The following is a 6,000-nucleotide window of genomic DNA, read 5'->3' on the forward strand; positions in this document are numbered from 1 at the left end:
TTATTAAATCATGTGCCTATGTTATAGCTATAAATAGAAATATTTCAAACTAAACCTACAACTGAATGGTGCAATTGACAGTATCATCAGCTACTTTACAGCAGTGTTAGTAGAATTTAGGCCAACTGTTATATTGCATTAAACTTTGGTGCAAAATACATTTGTTGGATTATTTCATGCTACACATTTTAACCATTTCAAAAGCTAAAACCTGCAAAGTCTGGAAAATTTGCACGGGAGTGCTTTGCTCTGCTGGGCTGTACAATGCACAATAGATATAATGCAAATTGGCTTCTAAAACGAGAGTTAAAGTTTCAAATGATAGTTTTCGGACCAGGGATGAGGTTTCAAACTAGATTTAGGACTTTAAAGCGGGCTTTGAAACATCACATATTTAGTGTTAACTTATTAATCAGTTGTTATTTTTTTAACAATACACGAGGATGCAAGTGTTAAAACTACACTATAAATCAGTGGTGGACCGTCAGGTCCTGCAAGGCCTCTGCTGGCCTAAAAAATATTAGAATCACAGACTGATGTTTATTATATTTTGTCCATGAATACTTATTAAGTAATTACAAATTGTCTGTCAGCTTCCTTTCATTGCTTTTCCCCTTGTTGCTCTACTTCCAGATGTGTGTTTTCATATTGAAGCATTTAACCAATCACATTTCAGCCATTATTTGTTGCCAGGTTCAGAAATCTACATGGAGGCTTTCACAATAAGTTCTGCAGGCCCTGCAGCAAAAAAAGCGACGATAAAACTGTTGCTTTGACCAATCAGATTGCGAGTTGGTGACCCCTAGGCCTTCTCGCAGGTGTAGGGATACGTCATACGTCATCGCTTTCACAAACTATGATTGGGTAGTGATAGAGTGGACTAGCCAGAGCTACCAAGCTATCTGGAGCGAGCTGCACAAGCCAATATTATATTGTTCTGTTGATTTAATAGCGGTTTTGTCAACCCACAATGGCCGAAGGAGGAGAAGAAGTGGATGTGGTTGCAGATTTACTGTCAAAGCCATTTTCAACACGGACATCATTAGGAAAGGTCAAATAAAAAGGATATTTGGTGAGTAAAATGTGGCTATATTCCTGAATAGTATTTTATGAGGTTATTATTGATGCTTTTTATGTGTCGCAGCTGTAGCTGCAGTATAGGTTTTAAGTATCATCTAAATGTCTAGAAGTAAAAAAAACACTAATGTGCATGTCATCACAATGTTCATAATGTGCAATATACTGTATTTTAAAGGATTAAACCCCCAACCAAAAAGTATCTACAGCTCCCCCCACTGACTAATGCACGTTATGATGAAAACAAAGTATTTTTTAAGTATGAATGCCCAATCAACACGTATTTACAGCTCCGCCCCCGCCCCACCCACTGACTAATGCATGTTATTATGAAAACAATGTATTTTTTTAAGTATTAAAGTCCAATCAAAAAACATTTACAACCCCCCCCCCCCCCCACCCCACACTGACTAATGCACGTTATTATGAAAACAATTTATATTTTGTGTGTGTCTATCTTTAATAGGCGTGGCCGAGGTCACAGTTCAAATTGCCGACGTCAAATCCCAAAATGGCTGATGAGCCAGGATGCAAGACGGGCGTGCACTGCAGAGCAGCTCAAAAGTGACGATTTGCCGAAGAAAGCCTGACAAACTTCTCACAGGACGATGCAGCACATTTGGTACGTTGTCATTTGGGGATTTCGAAGCCCCAGTTCTCGTCTTAAGAGTGTTTTTTGGCGGTAGCATGATTCGTTGGCGTGTTGTAGCCCCACATGTGTGCAGACAGCAAAATGTTTGCAAACAAATTGGCTACATTGCGTTACCGATCGCTCTTTGTTTAAAAAGAAATCATTCCATTGTGTGTTTCAGTCCCTCAACGAGCACAGACTGCTGGGAAACATCAAGAGTGTGGCCAAAACGACCAGAAAGGGGCATCTTGTCGACGCCATAACAAAGTGAGTCATTTTAAAATAGTTCTGATTTTCTCTATCCGTGTAATATTTCAACGTCAGCGTTCAGTATTGAAGGCTTTGCGCAATTGGCTCGTTTTTCATCATGATTAATTCAAATTTTGAATGAAAACACTAACTAGCTTGTATTTTTTTTTTTTAATAGCAAAAACCTGTGGATAAGTCACCCACACAAATGCCAGTAGTGGATGTGTAAGGAATAAACAGTAATCCCTCGATTATCGCGGTTAATGTAGACCAGACATGGCTGTGATAAATGAAAAAACGTAAAGTAGGGTCATCCCTATTTAATTTAAAAAAATACTATAGTGGCAAGTGAAGGAGTAGCTTCTGCTTGAGTTTAAATGTGGCTTTTCACATCTTTCTAAACTTAACAAAAAAATCTGCCATGTAGTGGAACCGAAGGATTATTGTGCACTTAAATAAATTATATACTTTTACCTCCTTAACTTTCTTTAAGACCTCAGGGCTTGGACCTTTTCATTTTTAGTTTTGACAAAACGTAAGTGAAACATTTATCTAACAATAGTGGAGGCGTCATTTTTGACTCATTTAAACATAATTTTTCCCCCTCGGCATAAGAGAAAAACAAGCCTTTTGGATATTTAGTCTTAAGAATGAATGGATTTGAAATGATTGACTGAAAAACTTAAGGCAGAAGTAGGATTTATTATTTTCATGTAATTTGTACCTTGCTTCTCTTAAGATTCCACAGCCATTGACACCAACATTTCCTCATGGGTCTCCAACTCTGGTCCTTGAGGGCCCCTGTCCAGTATGTTTTCCATATTTCCCACCACATGATCAAAATTCTGATTTTGTTCTAGTGGAGGAAAACATGGGAAATAGACTGGATAGGGGTCCTTAGAGATGCCTGTTATAAAAACTCAGATCATTTGAGTCTCTCCACAGCAGACAAAAAGAAAACCAGACCATCAGGTGTATAATATTGCCTTGATTAGGCCCTAGTCTGTATTTCTTTTTTATTTAAATTAATCTATTGTGCCTTGACCCCTTTTTTTGTTTTCCAGAATTCCACCCAAGGGGGAGAAGGTTTCCTGCCTATGTACAGATAGGCTGACGCACCCCCACATTTTTCGGTGCTGGGTGTTACGCCAGAACCTATCTCCAAACTTTTTCAAAATAAAAGGTAAGACCTTGCGAATGGTTTTTTACTTAACTTTGTGTATTGACCCCTTTTTTTTTGTTTTCCAGAATTCCACTCAAGGGGGACAAGGTTTCCTGCCTATGTACAGATAGGCTGACGCACCCCCACATTTCTGGGTGCTGGGTGTTACGCCAGAACCTATCTCCAAACTTTTTCAAAATAAAAGGTAAGACCTTGCGAATGGTTTTTTACTTAACTTTGTGTATTGACCCCTTTTTTTGTTTTCCAGAATTCCACTCAAGGGGGACAAGGTTTCCTGCCTATTTACAGATAGGCTGACGCACCCCCACATTTCTGGGTGCTGGGTGTTACGCCAGAACCTATCTCCAAACTTTTTCAAAATAAAAGGTAAGACCTTGTGAATGGTGTTTTACTTAACTTTGTGTATTGACCCCCTTTTTATTTTCCAGAATTCCACCTGGTGCCAAGGGGAGTTTCTTCGTCCATTTGAAAATGGATGAAGGCAAAACTGATTTTTAAAAAATGCTGGAGGGCCTGCGCGAACCTATCTCCAAAGTTTTTCAAAATAAAAGATCTTGCAAAGTATATATGTCTTTTTATTAACAGGAAAACATTTTAACTATTCCTCTTAAGAGTTGCCATCATATTGAAGTGTTGATTGGTTTGGCCAGTCTTTTCTCCACCTGCAGATGAAGACATGGTTATAGATTAACAAAATAAAATTTAAAATAAACACTTAGAAAATAAAAACTGGGGGAATGAAAATGTGGGAATAAACACTGAAAATGAAAATGTGGGAATAAACACAATAAAAATTAGGAAGAAAAAAGTGGGAATAAACAGAAAATAAAAACTGGGGGAATGAAAAAAAACTGGGGGAATTAACACAATAAAAACTGGGAATTAAAAATTAGGAAGAAAAAAATGTGGGAATAAACACTTAAAAACTGGGGCAATGAAAAATTAGGAAGAAAAAATGTGGGAATAAACACAAAATAAAAACTGGGGGAATGAAAAAAAACTGGGGGAATTAACACAATAAAAACTGGGAATTAAAAAATAAAAACTGGGGCAATGAAAAATTAGGAAGAAAAAATGTGGGAATAAACACTGAAAATAAAATTGGGGGAATAAACAAAATAAAAACTGGGGGAATTAAAAATTAGGAAGAAAAAAAATGTGGGAATAAACACTTAGAAAATAAAAACTGGGGGAATGAAAAATGTGGGAATAAACACAAAATAAAAACTGGGGGAATTAAAAATTAGGAAGAAAAACATGTGGGAATAAACACTTTGAAAATAAAATTGGGGGAATAAACAAAATAAAAACTGGGGGAATTAAAAATTAGGAAGAAAAAACGTGTGAATAAACACTTAGAAAATAAAAACTGGGGGAATGAAAAATTAGGAAGAAAAAATGTGGGAATAAACACAAAATAAAATTGAGGAAATATACACTGAAATTAAAATTGGGGGAATAAATAGGAAGAAAAATGTGGGAATATACACTGAAAATAAAATTGGGGGAATAAACAGGGAGAAAAAACACTTAGAAAATAAAAATGGAAAATAAACACTTAGAATTCCTGCTCCAACATTAAATGAGATCCTTCTTACCTTAAAGATCTAGTCAAAGAGCTGTGGAAATGAATGGCCAGTGAAACGTCACCATGATGATTTAGGCTTTTATTTAAATTGGATTTTCAGAAGTATAGAGACACCATATGCTGCAAGAGAGACATCTTCAAGTGGGCAACCTGTGAGGAAGATCTCTCCGGCCTGTTGCGTGCAAAAAAATAGCAAAAGTTACAATATATAGAGCCTGGAGATTCAACAGATAGGCTTAGTTGTTTTTATGGGGAAGTAGATTTATCTTGATGCTAAAAGGAAAAACTTGATTTAACCAAGGTATTTGGGGGTTGCCAAACAATCACAGGATAGAGATATCTTACAAATTTAATAGACAATCAAGATAAAGAATGGAAATAAGTTAGTGAGTGCTAAGTGCTATTTTGCCTTTTGCAGACAAGGTGATTAAATATACAGACTGACGTTAAGAGCTAGGAGAAAGTTGGCTTAACAGTTTCGTATAAGTGATATTTTTTTTGTAAAAACAACAATTACAAATCGGAAACGGGTGTTCAGCATTCGCAATGAAAACTATCATTACAACACACCAGGAACTAACTTGTGTCACTGAATATCATTTTTGAGTGAGCATTTACCCAGCAAACTGTCCGTTGATGTCTCGGCGTTGTTTGATTCAATTTAAAGTCTTGCTACACCTCTCAATAATGGAGAGAAAACGGATAGCATAGTTTTTAAGTCAAATCGTGACGCTAACGCTAATGCTAACTAGTAACATACACACGCCGGTGAGGAAAAGAAGCCTAAGCTTAAATTGTCGACGGTGTTAAATCTGGCATTAAACTAAGAGATTTGTTGGCGTTTTGGGCTCAATTGATTCCTAAAAAATCTCCCAGTAGTGTGCTAAAAATGCACTTAGGCCAGTAAATTGCTCCACGACTTACCTCGTCGACCGTCTGTGCAGAAATGGCTGTTGGAAAGAATGAGCTACTGCGCATGCGCTTAATTAACTCAGCTGTGTCGGCATAGGCGTAACCACGCCCATATTCTCCCACCATATGAATGTGGAAAACATGGTGGCTTGCTTACCGCGCTATAAAGTGTTAGTATACACTCATTTTGACCAAATATTGAGTTAAAATTTGTACTTAGTACTTTACATCAACTCACCTTTATTTCAGGCCATCTGACTCCATTAAAAGTTAACATTTGAAACGCAAAGAATGCTTCATTGTCTCATCTCATTTTCTGAACCACTTTATCCTCATTAGGGTCGCGGGGGGTGCTGGAGC

At 37.0% G+C, this 6,000-nt stretch overlaps 2 long non-coding RNA genes across 3 annotated transcripts; one reads left to right on the top strand and one right to left on the bottom strand.

The window, feature by feature from the left end:
• The first annotated feature begins 1,583 nt into the window (after window positions 1–1,583).
• Window positions 1,584–3,704, top strand: LOC144082450 (uncharacterized). The gene is made up of 6 exons (XR_013303251.1): window positions 1,584–1,699; window positions 1,890–1,975; window positions 3,022–3,140; window positions 3,206–3,324; window positions 3,388–3,506; window positions 3,569–3,704. It is a non-coding gene; the product is annotated as an uncharacterized LOC144082450 (long non-coding RNA).
• LOC144082451 (uncharacterized) lies at window positions 3,700–5,694 on the bottom strand. Of its 2 annotated transcripts, none has more exons than XR_013303252.1 (3): window positions 5,653–5,694; window positions 4,739–4,900; window positions 3,700–3,802 (listed from the first exon to the last, which is right to left on the bottom strand). It is a non-coding gene; the product is annotated as an uncharacterized LOC144082451 (long non-coding RNA). The 2 variants fall into 2 exon arrangements; XR_013303253.1 differs by lacking the exon at window positions 5,653–5,694 and adding an exon at window positions 5,347–5,642.
• Window positions 5,695–6,000: the final 306 nt, after the last annotated feature.

This window comes from Stigmatopora argus, chromosome 9, assembly GCF_051989625.1.
Source record: "Stigmatopora argus isolate UIUO_Sarg chromosome 9, RoL_Sarg_1.0, whole genome shotgun sequence".
In the NCBI taxonomy this organism is placed as follows: domain Eukaryota; kingdom Metazoa; phylum Chordata; class Actinopteri; order Syngnathiformes; family Syngnathidae; genus Stigmatopora; species Stigmatopora argus.